Source organism: Pseudophryne corroboree, chromosome 11 (genome assembly GCF_028390025.1).
Source record: "Pseudophryne corroboree isolate aPseCor3 chromosome 11, aPseCor3.hap2, whole genome shotgun sequence".
NCBI classification, from domain to species: Eukaryota; Metazoa; Chordata; class Amphibia; order Anura; family Myobatrachidae; genus Pseudophryne; species Pseudophryne corroboree.
In genome coordinates this window covers 71,279,695-71,296,651 of record NC_086454.1, presented here as the reverse complement: position 1 = coordinate 71,296,651, position 16,957 = coordinate 71,279,695, and the positions used below count along the sequence as shown (strand labels likewise).

General features: G+C 45.7%; 1 long non-coding RNA gene across 1 annotated transcript in view; it reads right to left on the bottom strand.

Annotated features, from left to right (window-relative positions):
• Window positions 1–2,457: 2,457 nt before the first annotated feature.
• The window catches only part of LOC134968876 (uncharacterized), a 64,811-nt gene continuing 50,311 nt past the window's right edge, over window positions 2,458–16,957 (bottom strand). The window contains exon 4 of the long non-coding RNA XR_010189347.1: window positions 2,458–4,369. This is a non-coding gene — a long non-coding RNA (uncharacterized LOC134968876). The remainder of the gene's footprint in view (window positions 4,370–16,957) is intronic.

The window sequence follows — 16,957 nt, the reverse complement described above, 5'->3', positions numbered from 1 at the left end:
TCCAATGTCAAACCAACAAAAGTCAGGCCAGTTTCTCACTAGTAAACATACATTGTGATATTGGTGATCTGTGACCTTTGCTGGGGCCCATAAAATGGAATGCTCATTTGCACAACTGACATTGAAAACACACATATTTAGTAGTAGATTTAATATAAAGCAGGGGTTCTACTTTGCATAAGCTCAAGTGAGTTAAACTCCTATTCTACCAAAGCAGTAGTTTGTACTAGCTGGTACATGGAAGTAATCCATTCCAAAACAAAATCCTCAATTGCTATTAAGATGATCTTCCCTATCATTGCAGTTCATTTTTCTGCTACCTTATGGCTGAAATAAAGCACTCTCATGGTATTTTTTATGAAAAATACCATGCGAAATTCAGGGAAAAGATTCACAGGGACATAGCTCTCTCGCAAGCTCTGTCCCTGCATGCGATAATTGACACATCCCTGTGATGTATTCAATTATCAAAATGCAAATTTGGGCACAATTATTAGATCCCATCCATATCTGAGATGCGGATTGTGATAAATAAGCCCTTTTATCGTCTCTGCTGCAGCATCAGGATGAACTGCTTTCCAAAGTCAAATATACAGTAGTCTTAGGGTTCTAACTAATGACAACTGTATGCTTGCCAATGTCTGTTTTAGTGAATAGTGGTAGTAGATGGGTTGTGATAGCCCCAATACTGTATTTCAATATATATTGGATACAAATTGACTGCATATGTATTGAAAACGGTATTTTACAATAAGACAGCAGGACAATTAATAGTAATTGTCACATCCTCTTCTAATGAATTAGGGGGAGATGTAATTAGCAGTGAAAAGAGTGCAGAAGTGAGCCAGTGGAGAACATTGAAGTAAAGTTTCAAATTTGCATACTATAAAATTTTACAGAGCAGCTGATTGGTTGCCATGGGCAACTTCTCCACTGGCTCACTTCTCCACTGGCTCACTTCTCCACTCTCAGCTGATTGGTTGCCATGGGCAACTTCTCCACTGGCTCACTTCTCCACTCCACTCACTTCTCCACTCATCTCCCCCTTAATCTACTAAATAATGGGTGAAGTCACATTTTTATCAGTCGTTTAGTTCAAATTTGAGTCTGTTGTTTTTACCCTGCAGAAATAGTATAGAACAATAAGATTCCCGTTCTCATATATTATACAATATATTGTACATATTCTTTGTTTACATGCAGTAAGGCCACATTCACAAGCAATCATGGAGTGGTTGGTTTGAATTTAAGTCAACCAATCATTACCATATTTGCTGTCCACATTTACTGCAATGCAAATTTACACTCCATATGCAAAATGTTCCATATAATAGGATAATGTAACACCATTTTCCTTTTGGGTATATTGCACCTTATCTTCCATAATAAAACTGCTGATGTTTTCAGCATCTAGTCTGGCAGACCAGTTCCCAGATTGCCTTAAACATGTATTTGGGAACGTTTATGAAAGTTGGCGGACAAAAAAAGTGTCTGTAATTCATAGAATTATCAACTTTACAGCTTTTATTGCTGTACTTTAATGCACCATTTTCCAGTTCCACAGTTTTCATATACAGTATGTCTCCTAGAATTTTCTTGGGGATGCTTCTCATGTCTTTGTTCCTTCTTTCATCTTACCTATATTCCTGCAAATCATCGGCCTTTTCAAAATATCTCTGGATAAAGTAAAAATGGCTGCCAGACACATACGGTCAATTTGCGCAGGCTCATAGACATTGGCATGTCATGTAGTGGCAGAGGAGTTGGTTCAATAAGGATGGCACATAGCAGACAGAACTCAGAGGGGTGCTCCAAAGTTTCTTTGCATACTACATCATGTGCCATGTAACTGTGGTTGCCATGGTAGCCCTGAACATAAATTATTAATTGCAGCCTGATGTAAACAAAGCTGTGGAAATATATTTTCTTATTTTTTTTTTAAACTGAACTGTTGCTTTAACTGAGCACTAAGGGGGACATCTATTAAATGTGGTGCACATTAAAAGGTGTATCTATAAAAGTAAAATATTTCTAATAATCTTCTACAATTAAATAAAAAAATAAAACAACAGACATGATTTGTTCCAATAATCAACAGCATGATTTTCATGTGTTCCAAATTTTATAAATAGGTGTAGATGTGTAAGTTAAAACCTTGCTAAGGAATAGACAGATATATGTGATTAGCATCAATGTACAAACTCTACTAGTGTGTGAAAAACTGGTTTGACAGCCTCAAAATTCTTCCAAGTCTACAATTCAAAAAGGTACAGGTTTTAATATTAGTATTTGGAAAAAGTTTATATACTGCCACTGCATGAAGGCCAAATCACACTGTTTATAAAATTAGATAGACATTGTCAAATATCCTTTTCCATTATAAAATGCATGTACAGTGATGTCAATCAGTACATATGTTTAAAAAGTAATCTAATGAAGACTCATTAAAGGGGAACACCACCTTTAGATACATTTATTTTTGAGAGAGTTTTTTTATTATTACCCTGGAAAATGACAAATGAGACATTTTGAATATAAATAGGAATCTGTTGTCATACTTAACAAAAATACACAAATATTATTTAACATTTTCTATAAAGCTCCAGTTTAAAAATACCTTAGTTTATGTATTTTATCAATGGTTTAAACACTGTGGTCATCCTCATAATATTATGCAATGTACAACAATGTTAAACTAATAACTTTGTCGATTAATGAAAAAAAATTATAAAATCTTTTGACCTTTTTATTAAACTGTTACCACTTTATAATAAGCTAGAAAAATTTGAAACTTTGACCTTTCATATGAAGACATAACTAAATAGTTTCTTCCTACTTCTGCCACCATGGTCTGAAGAATTAAAACTGTAGGGATCTGTGTCAAGGGAACAGTAGTGGGTTTCCCACCAAAGCCCAAAGAGATGTGTCACTGCAGAACTTTAGAATATATATATATATATATATATATATATATATATACTAAAGTTCTGCAGTGACAAAAGTTTCAAGTTGTTATTGAAATGGACCAAATCTACTTTATTGATGCACAATCATAGATAAGATTGTAATATTAAATGCTTCTTCCAGAAAATGGATTAAGAATCACAGGAAAGACTTACAGGTAACAATCTGAGTCAGTATTTATTAAACCAGTCCTGTGAAAAAGGAGGTTTGTGGATTCAGCAAATGATGCAAACATCAATGTATAGCTAATAATCTGCATCTTTAAAAATTGATATGTTGTAACCAATGGCAACTAATCATAAGGTTTGTTGCCACTGGATGATAATTACTGGTTGACTGCTAAGGCTTACAGCATATATTGCTGTTTGCCACATGTTATTAAATAATATATATATATTTTTTTTTACATGTGTTAAAATAAGAATAAGCTTTTCACATCTAGATTAAAAGGGGTGGTTAAGCAATCCAAAGAAGGAAGTAAGCTACTTAACTGTCTGATACTTGGTATTCTGCTATTCTTCCAGGAATAAAGTTAAGAAACAAACTGAAAGTTAAATAAAAAGTAGACTCTGAGAGTTCCCTAGTCATGTCAGTGTGTCCTGTGTATACATATCTATGTTGGTAAATATATATATTTATATATACACACACAATCTGTAAATATTTGTATGTATGAATATGTATATACATGTACATATGTGGATACATATAGAAATCTATATTTATATATGCTATGGATAAAACCAGAAATCGCCAATGGCAGCTCCAGAGTTGGGGCTGAAGCTCAGTTCTAAATTAAAATAGGGGAGACATCAACTGCCAGTGAGTCAGTTTGAAATGGCAGTTGGTGACAGTTTGATATTTGAACTGAACTGCATCACCTGCTCTGGAGCCGCAATTGGAATCACTATCCTTAAAACTCCTAAAAATTTTAGATTATTTTACTGTAGATTTTTTTTAGCCCAATACCCAGGATTGTTTGCCACATATTGTGAAGATCTCAATGAAATGCGCAAAAGGAATTTTCTTGAACATTATTCAGGATTCTGACCTTATCCATAGCCTATATCGAGTGCAAAATGAACCCCAAATATGCAAATGTCAGAGATGATGATATGAGGCAGTTAGACGCAACGTCAAAGATATATTCAGGAGTGTTTTGGAAACCAATCCATATAGTACATAGTTATTATATGCCACAGCAAACACACCTCAGATGCTAGGCTTGGCAGTTCTAGCTGAACCAGGCTGCAGGACTGACTTCCTTGTCAATCATATTTATTTATTTTTCGTTATGCCGTGGTCTGTTCGTGGCAAAGGTATATCTTGCATGTCACATACCTACCGCCTTGTTAAAGTGAGACACTTTGAATATGTAAGTTTCATGTATGTGGCCTTGTTCTCTCTGGAGGAAAAAAAAGTATATATTTTCACAATGTGTAACAAATATTTATTGTATGTTAAGTATATTTATATAATTATGTTATTGAAAACATTGAGAATGGCATTTAAACTGAAACGCAATTTGAAATCATATTGTAAATAGGATTACCTCTATTTAAGTGTACTACATAACATATAATATATGTTCAAAAAATAGAAATTTTTAATGTTTTTAAATATATTTTCAAAATATACAAACTATGTTTTGGACCATGCTTTTTTCTTCTGTCTACATATACACACACGTTCTTTAGAGTATTTTATAATTTCTTGTAATATTATATGAGTTTCACACGTCATATCAACAGGAAACTTTTAGTGGAAAACGATGTTGATTCTTAGAAGCTGGGATTGGGATCTGAAGGGTTAAACCACAGAATGAACCCACATTATAACATATGGAAGGAGAGTTATTGTATTTTTTTATTTTTTTACAACTTTTTACAGGAGTAGGTTGGCTTATTTTGATCTTTTATTTAAGTGTATTTTGCCCAAGGCTTGCACTCCCCTCATTCTGTCTTTTAAGAAATAGGCCCTACCACTTTAGCATGTATTACATGCCTCATATTGTAAGTGTTATATGATGAAATGCATAATGCAGGCAAGATCAGGACCACTTTATACAAGTAACTTTTTTTTCTGTTATAGAGCAAAAAAGTAGATTTAAAGTAGCTAATGTTATAAGGATGTACGTTTATTTTGTGTTATTTTTCTTTTAGCTAAGTGGGATGTTTTCACATTTCATGAGATTATCATTTAATAAGACAAGTTGCGGTCGGGTTTGCTGACTTTGACAATGAAAACTGAAAAGTGATTGGCAACGTTTTGGTTTGTTGCTAAAACTGTCAAGCCTACATCGAAATGGTAGCTATTTACTAAAAAGTTTCATGGAAAGTTTAAAAACAAAAAACAAAAAGATACATGTGCCAAGATACTCTAAGAAGAAACTATTCTATTTCACTTTATTACAAATGTTCTAAAGAGAAAATCCTTCATATACAGTATGCTGAATAAAAAGAAAAAAAATCTATATGGTATAATGTATCCAGAATTCAAACTTCCGGGTTTTATATCTCAAAAAAGCTTGTTGGTGTTTTTGGCTGTCAGGAAGGTTAAAAACCTCAGAAAACCTTTCACATATATTTTAGAGCTTTTTTTTTTTATTTCATGTCAGTTTGAGATTAGTAATGATTACATTTCTATCTTAATCAGTGATAGGATGGCATTTTCTGCCTTATGGTAAAAATAGAACACTTTTAAAAACTGTTTTAGCTCATCTGTTAATTTACAGGCAGACTTAACCTATATTCATCAAGTGAATTAAAAAAATAACTAGATGGACTTTTACAGCGCTACAGTACTCTGTTTACTCACCTATGAACAAAAGACCATAGCAGAAAGTCAGCCTCTAGCTATTATAACTGTCACACAATCATCACACGATTGAACACGTGTAGAATACATATTGCCAAAGGTTTGTAAATTATCGTTTAAGGGAAATTAAAATTATAAAACAAAAAGAAATAAAGTTCAGAAGTCTTTTGTATTTTGGGTGCACAAATAAATACAACATGAAGGTATCAAAGCTATATATAAAAGTACACAAAAGCTGTTAACTTTGGAAAGACCTTCCATCACTGATACATAGATTTCATATTATGTACATGCATGATTACTTCAGATTATTTCCAGCTGTTTTGGGGTCTTATATATCAATCTGTTTGGCCAAGTAAATCAAGTTTCTACAAGATTTACACTAAATTAAGTAAAGAGGCTATTAAACACGGGTCTAATATAGGTGATATTGCAGATAGGGGTATATATGTACTAGAGTCTGAGTGTGCCAGAGGTGCAGGATGTCGGCAAGAATCAGAGCCGGATTTCCCACTAGGCACGTGAGGCACATGCCTAAGGGCAGGCCCTGCTTGGGGCGGCACAGCAGTTTCCCCCCACCCCAGACCAGAGGAGCAGCACAGCAGTCCCCACCGCCCTGCTCGTGGTGGTTCTAGGGCTAGCAGGGTGGGTAGTCACCCCACCAGCGCTATTTATGCTGCTTGCATCACCCCGTCAGCCTCCCGCTGCTCGCATCCCTCCTCCCATCTGCCTGTCACTTCCCCCACTGGCCTCAACCCCCCGCAGCTACTCACTTGTCATTAAAAGAGCTGGGAGCTGAGGGACAGGAACCGGCGCAAATGGTGGTGAGTGACACACACATACACACAACGTGGCGCAATGTGTATGAGAGGCTCGACCTGGTGCAATGTGTATAAGAGGCTCTACCTGGCGTAGTGTGTATAAGGGGCTCTACCTGGTGTAACATATATTAGAGGCTCTAACTGGCTCAATGTGTGGTTCTCAAACTTTGTGCTGGGGCACCCTAGACTGCCTCGGGACAGTTGCAGGGTGCCTCGGGTTGGTAACAGAGGACCTTCGGCATGCACTGTCCCTGTTTTCAATGGGGAAGGAAGGGCACCAAAGGAAGCGTGTGCCCTGGGCTACAGGATCTACAACTGGCCCTGCTCCATCCCCCACATCAATGGAGCAGCACGGCAGTTCCTCCCCCCTTAACCTCCCCAGTATCAGTGGAGCTGCACGGCATTTCCTCCCCCACATTAGAGGTGTGGCATGACAGTACCCCCCCACAACCACATCAGAACAGCGACACAGCAGTTCCCGCCCCACGCATCAGAGCAGCGGCACAGCATGGCATTCCCCCTCCGGCCACCACATTAGAGCAGCAGCAGATGGAGGGCGGGTGGACAGGCTGGTCGGGAGGAATGGGGGGATATTCGGCGGCCGCTATCATTGTGCTTGGGAAGGGGGGGTGGACAATATCATTGCATTGTGCCTAGGGGTGGACTGACCCCTAAATCCGGCTCTGCCTAGAATGGCCACATTTTTAAAGTGGCAATCATTTACAAGACAAAACCAGGTTGGACCCTATATATATACCCCATCTTCTGTGTTTTATGCAACACCAAACAGCAACTCTTCATCCCCATGCAAAGTATAGGGACATTACAGTTATGCAGCTTATCAAGCTGTGAAAATCAAAAGGTTTTGGAGACTGGCTAAAATAGATAAAGCCATGTGAAAATGATGTTAGCCCATTTTCCCGTAATGGAGCAGCCTAGTTGGAGATAGAGCATGCGAACGTTCCCTAGTGTAGGGGATCTTTTTGTGATTGTCATGTCTTCAAAATGATTCGTGGTGCCCCTCCATATCACTGGAAAATGGAATTCATAGACATGGATAATGGCAGCACAAATATTGGGGGTACTGAAGAACCCACAGAGCTGGCTCCTATGCCAGTAGCTGTCACTTTACTTTTACCCATAAGTTGGATGGGCTCCGATAGGAGTCTATGGGGGTAATTCAGACCTGATCGCTAGGCTGCATTTCTCACAGCCTGCGAACAGGTCTGAACTGCGCATGCATATGCACCGCAATGCGCGGGCACGAAGGACCGCAGCAACGGGGACCATTGCATAGCAATGGGATGGTGCGAAAAAAGCGATCGCACGGGCGATCGCAAGGTGACTGACAGGAAGAAGGCGTTTGTGGGTGGCAACTGTTTTCAGGGCATGTCTGGAAAAATGCTGGCGTGTCCAAGAGTTGGAAGGGAGGGTGTCTGACATCAATTCCACTCCCGGACAGGTTGAAGTGATCGCAGTGGCTAAGTAAGTCCTGGGCTGCGCAGAGACTGTACAAAATCAGTTTGTACAGCTCTGCTACACATGCGATCGCACACTTGCACAGCTAAAATACCCTCCCCCTGTAGGTGGCGACTATCTGATCACAGGGCTGCAAAAATTGCTGCCCAGCAATCAGGTCTGAATATAGGCCCTATGTACCCATAACTGCCCCTTAATAAGCAGCCCTCAAATAACATTTCAAATGGCAGCAATATGTGGGGATAAAGAATGTTCATTTTTAGGGCTGCTCTACAATTCTTAATAGGAAGGGGCCTTGGACTTTAAATGATGGCAGTTAAATGAAGTATCAATAAACATTATGCCATCTTGCCACATATACAAATAAACTAGGAAACCTAAAACACAAGGATGAGCAAGAAACAAAGAATGATATAAAAAAAAAGCCATACTTTCTGACATTCCTGTTTTGTGGCGGAGAAGTATATGCCAATAAACCCAAGCCATACACAGTGCACTCTCATTTCTGAAACTGAAATTGGAAATTTTGGTGGGTATTAAATGGTGTTCTAACTCTAGTCAAATTCACCTTATAAACCTACCAGTTCTGAATCTTTGGTTAGATAAACACACTAATAGAACATGTCTGACTGTTACTACTCCCTCCATGTAGGTTTAGCTGTTTGAATCATTTAGCGCTATTAAGATAACATGGCAACTTTGGCATTTGCTTACACCAGCCTGATTATTACACTGTAAACAGTGAAGGAGCAGCAGCAGTTAAAGCAAGGGTGTAGCTACCATAGGCGCAGGCAGTGCAGCTGCTGTGGGGCCCAGATTTGAGAGGGGCCCACATTCCCTGCCAAAGATACATGTGTTACATACATTTTTCTCAATTGGGTGGTACGTAAGTGTTCTTTCAAACTTTTTACTTGGGGCTGTCAATATATCTAAGTATGCCCCTGTACCTGCTCATTGTAGTGTGGTATACAATGAACTGGAGGGCATTTTAATGTTATATAATATGAACCGGGGCACTATTATGAGGCACAATATGAATGGGGAGCACTATATAGCATAATGTGAATTCGGGGTACTGTGCGGCATAATGTGTACTGGCCAGAGGCGTCACTAGGGTTGGTGTCACCCGGTATGGTAACTTATGGTGTCACCCCCATGGACCTCCTTCCGTATCACACCACACGGAACCCTTTGTAATGTTTTTGTACTAGTTTTACTTATAAATCATAATTCCTGTACTGTATATCACTGAATGCAATGGCAATAGTAGTAAGTAACATAAACAGCTAATAATATACATAGCCTTAGTCTCATAACAAAAACTTAAAGCAGAGTGTGTGTGTGTGTGTGTGTGTGTGTGTGTGTGTGTGTGTGTGTGTGTGTGTGTGTGTATACATATATACAGTACTTATTTTATATATATATATATATATATATATATATATATAAAACATAATCTGGCACTCCAAGCACTTTGAAACAGTATGAATGCTAGAGCCCTTCTTAAAAAGTCAAACCCAACCTGCACAGAAGACGAAGAAGGCAGCACATCACCAATAAACAAAGATTGTTACTGATTTTGCATACTTAGTTCTGTCTACGTCATTTTATATATATATATATATATATATATACAGTATATACACTGCTCAAAAAAATAAAGGGAACACTAAAATAACACATCCTAGATCTGAATGAATGAAATATTCTTATTAAATACTTTGTTCTTTGCATAGTTGAATGTGCTGACAACAAAATCACACAAAAATTATCAATGGAAATCAAATTTATTAACCCATGGGAGGTCTGGATTTGGAGTCACACTCAAAATTAAAGTGGAAAAACAGTACAGGCTGATCCAACTTTGATGGAATGTCCTTAAAACAAGTCAAAATGAGGCTCAGTAGTGTGTGTGGTCACCACGTGCCTGTATGACCTCCCTACAGTGCCTGGGCATGCTCCTGATGGGGTGGTGGATGGTCTCCTGAGGGATCTCCTCCCAGACCTGGACTAATGCATCCGACAACTCCTGGACAGTCTGTGGTGCAACGTGGCATTGGTGGATGGAGCGAGACATGATGTCCCAGATGTGCTCAATTGGATTCAGGTCTGGGGAATGGGCGGGCCAGTCCATAGCATCAATGCCTTTGTCTTGCAGGAACTGCTGACACACTCCAGCCACATGAGGTCTAGCATTGTCTTGCATTAGGAGGAACCCAGGGACAACTGCACCAGCATATGGTCTCACAAGGGGTATGAGGATCTCATCTCGGTACCTAATGGCAGTCAGGCTACCTCTGTAGAGAACATGGAGGGCTGTGCGGCCCCCCAAAGAAATGCCACCCCACACCATTACTGACCCACTGCCAAACCGGTCATGCTGGAGGATGTTGCAGGCAGCAGAACGTTCTCCTTGGCGTCCTCAGACTCTGTCACGTCTGTCACATGTGCTCAGTGAGAACCTGCTTTCATCTGTGAAGAGCACAGGGCGCCAGTGGCGAATTTGCCAATCTTGGTGTTCTCTGGCAAATGCCAAATGTCCTGTACAGTGTTGGGCTGTAAGCACAACCCCCACCTGTGGACGTCGGGCCCTCATACCACCCTCATGGAGTCTGTTTCTGATCGTTTGAGTAGACACATGCACATTTGTGGCTTGCTGGAGGTCATTTTGCAGGGCTCTGGCAGTGCTTCTCCTGTTCCTCCTTGCACAAAGGCGGAGGTAGCGGTCCTGCTGCTGGTTTGTTGCCCTCCTACGGCCTCCTCCACATCTCCTGATGTACTGGCCTGTCTCCTGGTAGCACCTCCATGCTCTGGACACTACGCTGACAGACACAGCAAACCTTCTTGCCACAGCTCGCATTGATGTGCCATCCTGGATGAGCTGCACTACCTGAGCCACTTGTGTGGGTTGTAGACTCCGTCTCATGCTACCACTAGAGTGAAAGCACCGCCAGCTTTCAAAAGTGACCAAAACATCAGCCAGAAAGCATAGGAGCTGAGAAGTGGTCTGTGGTCACCACCGGCAGAATAACTCCTTTATTGGGGGTGTCTTGCTAATTGTCTATAATTCCCACCTGTTGTCTATTCCATTTGCACAACAGCATGTGAATTGATTGTCAATCAGTGTTGCTTCCTAAGTGTACAGTTTGATTTCACAGAAGTGTGATTGACTTGGAGTTACATTGAGTGGTTTAAGTGTTCCCTTTATTTTTTTGAGCAGCGTATATATATATATATATATATATATATAGCAGTGTTGCGGAATCACGGCACTATTAAACATGTGCAGACTCCAAGATAAATCCAACGTATTAAAATGTCCTGAAACATTAGATTTATCTTGGAGTCTCTGCATGTTTAATAGTACCACGAGTGCCGCTCCACTGCTATATATATATTTGTATTTCAGTGATGCAGTTAAAGGTAGGGCACCGGACTAAGCAGATTATTTAAACAAGGAGTGTCGGCCACACAAGTTTCATATACATATATATATCTTCAGAAAAGGGGGCGTAGCCACTCAAAAGGGGGCATGTCCATGTTTACCACACTATATATTCCATATACACATTATGCACCACAATAGTAGGACCCCTTATACTATCTAGTACTGGTGCCCCTTTCACATTATACCACACAGTATGAGCTGAAACTCACATGATAGCACACGGAATGAGCCGAAATTCACATTATAGCACACGATATGAGTTGAAATTCACATTATAGCACACGGTAGGAGCCGAAATTCACATTATAGCACACGGAATGAGCCGAAATTCACATTATAGCACACGGAATGAGACGAAATTCACATTATAGCACATGGTATGAGCCGAAATTCACATTATAGCACACAGAATGAGCCAAAATTCACATTATAGCACACAGAATGAGCCGAAATTCACATTAAACCACACGGTATGAGCCGAAATTCAGGGAGAGTGACAGAGAGAGGGACAGCAGGGGAATACAGTAGGGACTAGGGAGAGAGAAGGGCAGCAGGGTAAGATTACTCATTTAGCAGTCGCAGCGGAGGATGATGTGGTCTGCGGTGCATGAGGAGGATGTGGTCAGCACGGGGCGGTGGAGGCTTTGGGCAGAAAAGGACTGAGAGCGGCAGAGGAGGCTGAGGTGGCGGCAGCACAGCAGAGGGGAGGCAGGGGGCAGCAGCGGTGCAACGGAGGAGGCTGTGGTCGGCGGCCTTTGGTGGTGTCGCACAGGCTCCTATGACCCGGCACTACTATTTCAAATCTGCCGTGGACCGGCAGCCAATGACTGGCTGCTGGTCCGTGGCAGATTGGATAGGAGTAATAGGAAATGTTTGGTTACACAAGAAAGTTGCATTATTTGAGACAAGAGCACATGGGCTGACTACTAATACGAGAGTGCCGAACCAGCTGCTCACTACACACATATATATCCCTCTATACATACACACATGTACATACACAATGCATACACACACACATATACATATATATATACATATATATACATATATATACATATATATATATATATATATATATATATATAGATCTACACACACACACACACACACACACACACACACACATCATCCCCCCTCCTTTCCCCTCATCATACTTTTCATGGTGACTGCAGTGGCTGGCTCCCACTGTAAGGATATAAGGTTCTTCCCAGGCTGTTTTACTACTCCAGCGCGTCCTGACTGAGTCTGACTCCACAGCTCCTGTCCCTCCTCCCAGGCAGCATTCAGCGCGCACCAGCAAGGAGAGAGGCAGCTGCTGCGGAGAGGGGAGCCTCCTCCCCCTCTGACTGGGACACTGACTGGCGGCGGGCGCAGTGCTGATGGCAGCAATACAGTGAGTCAATGTGACTCAGTATAATGCCGGCAGCTGTGGGCCTCTTGACAGCGGCGGGCCTCGGTGCAATGCACCGCTGCTAGTTCCGCCGCTGTGTTTCGCCTCTCAGGATAACGGAATGGGATGCGGGTGCGCGGCTCTATTTGGTGTCACCCCATTGAAGGGTGACACCCGGGTGCGGGCCGCACCCACCGCACTCCCCTCATGACGCCACTGGTACTGGCAGCTCTTAAATGTGACATAGGCTGAACTTAAGCACTACTACGATTCATGAAAGAAACTAGGGCACTACTATGGGGCATAACATTAAATAAGACTCTACTATGATTCAGCAAATGAACTAGGGGACTATTATAGGGCATAAAATTAACAATTGCTGCAGAGAAGTGTCTCTCTAGAAGCATTGGGATGGGGACCCCTTCAAAATGTTGCTATGGGGCCCAGAAAGTTCTGGCTACGCCCCTGAGATAAAGATATTCTATTAGACCAGCGGTTCCCAATATGTGGTACGCGTAATCCCGGGAGTACGCTCTGGACTGCTTGGGGGTACTGTAAAACACAGCCAGTAATGGCGGAAGTCTCCAGCATCCTCCCGGCGCATGTGCTGTCGCGCTTGGAGGACGCCGGGCAGTCCTGAAAGTGTGGCGCCAAACACCGCCTCCATTTTTTCCGGCCTGCTGGAAATGTGACTGTGATGTAATCACGCTCCTACGGCTGGCGCAAAGAGGACCCTGGGGGCTTGCTGGGCATTTTGTATAGGTCGCAGTGACTCTGTCACAGCCGCATCTTGTTTTCTTCTTGCTGGCGGGGGGCAGGCAGGGACCAGGGTGGCAGGAGTCAGTACTCGGAGGTATTTGAGAGACTTTAAATCACTCAGCATTGTGAATTCTGTGGAATTTAATATGTATACAGTATATATAACTATTTTCAACATATATATATATACTAGGTGCTTCATCGCGCCCTACGGGTGCTCTTCACACCGTCGTAGGGGGCTACGCCCCCTTCTTTGAGTGGTTGAATATATGATTATATGGAGTATTACCTGCATTCCTACTGTTGTTAGAGGTAAAATATTGCGCAATGTAAGGGCAGATGGTGATGGGGGCGTTGCCTCTTGCTACGGCGTGAACAGCGTCTGCAAGGCCCGATGTAGAGAATGTAGCGGGTGTGTGGGGGAGAGTGTCTGTAGATGCTGCAGGTGGAGGGGCGAATGGGGAAGGGAGTTGGGAGGTGCTGCGGGTGGGGTTGGGCGGGGGAGTGGGGTCCAGAGGTGCTATGGGTGGGGGAAGGGTGGGTGGTCATGGGTGGGGAAGGGACAGTTGCGGGGGTTGCTGCGGTGTGGGGGAGGGTGTCTGTAGATGGTACGGGTGGAGGGGGTTTGATGCAGGGAGGGGGTGTGCGGATGGGTGAGGGGGCTGCGGGTGGTGGAGGAGCAGGTGCGGGGGTGTGTGGATGCTGCAGGTGGGGTTGGGAGGTGCCATGTGGGGGGGGGGGAGAAGCATGGGTGGTGCAGGTGGGAGAGGGGCAGGTGCGGTGGGGTGGGGGATGGGGTCCGAGGGCGGTAGGGGAGGGGCAGTTGTGGGTGTTCCGAGGGTGGGGGAGGGGTGGGTGGCACGGGTGGGGAAGGGAGGGGTGCGGGGTTTGCTGCTGTGTGGCGGAGGGTGTCTGTAGATGCTACGGGTGGAAGGGGGTTGATGGGGGTGGCGCAGATGGGTGAGGGGGTTGGGAGGTGCTGGCGAGGGGGGGAGGCTACGAATGGGAGAGTGGATTTGGAGGCGGTGTGAATAGTGGAGGAGAGGGGGTGTGGTGGGGGAGGGGCAGGTGCAGGGCTGTTGGGGATGGAGTAAGGGTTCCGAAGGTGCTGAGGGTGGAGAAGGGGTTGATTGCTGAGGTGCGGTGGATGGTGGAGGGGTCCGGAGGTGCTGCGGGTGGAGAAAGGGCTGATTGCGGGGGTGTGGTGGATGGTGGAGGGGTCCGGAGGTGCTGCGGGTGGTGGAGGGGCAGGTGTGGGGGTGCGTGTAGGGGAGGTGGGGTGCTGCAGGTGGGGTAGGGGGTTGGGAGGTGCCGTGTGGGGGGGGGGAGAAGCATGGGTGGTGCGGGTGGAAGAGGGGCAGTTGCGGTGGTTTGGCAGATGGGGGAGGGGGTCTGGAAGTGCCGCGGGTGGTGGAGGAGCAGGTGTGGGGGTGTGTGGATGACACGGGTGGGGGAGGGGGGTTGCTGCAGATGGGGTAGGGGGTTGGGAGGTGTAGTGTCGGGGGGGGGAGCACGGGTGGAAGAGCGGCAGGCACGGTGGTGTGGCGGATTGGGAGGGGATCTGGACGTGCCGTTGGTGGTGGAGGCGCAGTTGTGGGGGTGCGTGGATGCCACGGGTGGGGGAGGGGGGTGCTGCTGGTGGGGTAGGGTTTGGGAGGTGCCGTGTGGGGTGAGAGAAGCATAGGTGGTGCGGGTAAGAGAGGCAGGTGGGGTGGTTTGGCAGATGGGGGCGGGGGTCTGGAAGTGCTGCGGGTGGTGGAGGCGCAGTTGTGGGGGTAGCAGTGGGTGGGGGACGGGGTCCTATACACACAGCATTATATTGGTCTGTACAGCATGGACATATACAGACACAGCGACTGCACTCCTGTCTGCACTCACCACTTGTGGCTGGGCTGGGCCCCGGCATTCCCATGGCCACTTCCTCACACAGCTGCAGAATGCTGTACACCGCCGACAACTCCTCCTCCGCTCCTCGGTGTCGTTATCCACAGAAGGCCCTGAGAGAGTCACCTCCTCACACAGCAGCACGTTGGGGTCGGCAGGCGCAGCCTCTTCCGCTCCCCGGCGCCTCCATCAGGTGGACAGTGGACCGGCATCCCCCAAGGCTGTCCCTTCCCCACACAGCTGCAGCGTGCTCTGGTCCCCCGCCGGAGCCTCCTCCAATCCCAGTCCAGTAAAAAGGTAATGAAGCAGGAGCGTGGCGGCTTCCAGTGGCAGGCGCCCATAGGCAGCTGCCTAATGCTGGGGCCGAGCCTCACACTGAGCAGTCCCCCAGGCAGCACGGTGCCTGGAGAGCTGCTGGGAGGGGAGCGACTTTATGTGGAGCTGGGGGCAGGAGTGGCGTGAGGCTGGGCGCCTGCACACAGACAGGTGCGGGTGACGGGGATGTGGAAGTGGAGGGGGTTGCGGCGTTGTGCTGACGGCGTGTGGCGGTACAGTGTGGGCCGGGTGTATGAGAGAGGTTGTGGGGCGGGCGGCAGCGGTCTGTGCGGCCGTGGTGCGTTCGGCGTGTTGCCGTTACAGACATGGGGCGGCAGGGAGGGGACGCAGAGACGCGGGGCGGCAGGGAGGGGACGCAGAGACGCGGGGCGGCAAGGAGGGGATGCAGAGACGCGGGCGGCAGGGAGGGGACGCAGAAACGCAGGACGGGGACGCAGAGACACAGGGCGGGGACTCAGAGATGCGGGGCGGCAGGGCTGGGACGCAGAGACACAGGGCGGGGATGCAGAGACGCAGGGCGGTGACGCAGAGACGCAAGGAGGGGACGCAGAGACGCAAGGAGGGGATGCAGAGAGACAAGGCGGGGACCCAGAGACGCGGGGCGGCAGGGTGGGGACGCAGAGACTCAAGGAGGGGACGCAGAGACGCAAGGAGGGGACGCAGAGACGCAAGGAGGGGACGCAGAGACGCAGAGCGGCAGGGAGGGGACGCAGAGCAGCAGGGAGGGGATTCAGAGATGCAGGGTGGCAGGGAGGGGACGCAGAGAGGCGGGACGCAGGGAGGGGATGCAGAGAAGTGGGAGGCAGAGATGCGGGCGGTAGGGAGGGGATGCAGAGAGGCTGGGTGGCAGGGAGGGGACGCAGAGATGCGGGGCAGTAGGGAGGGGATGCAGAGACGCAGGGCGGTAGGGAGGGGATGCAGAGAGGCGGGCCGGCAGGCAGGGGAGGCAGAGACGTGGGGCGGCAGGGAGGGGACGCAGAGATGCGGTGCTGCAGGGAGGGGATGCAGAGAGGTGGGGAGGCAGGGAGGGGATGCAGAAAGGCGGGGCGGCAGGGA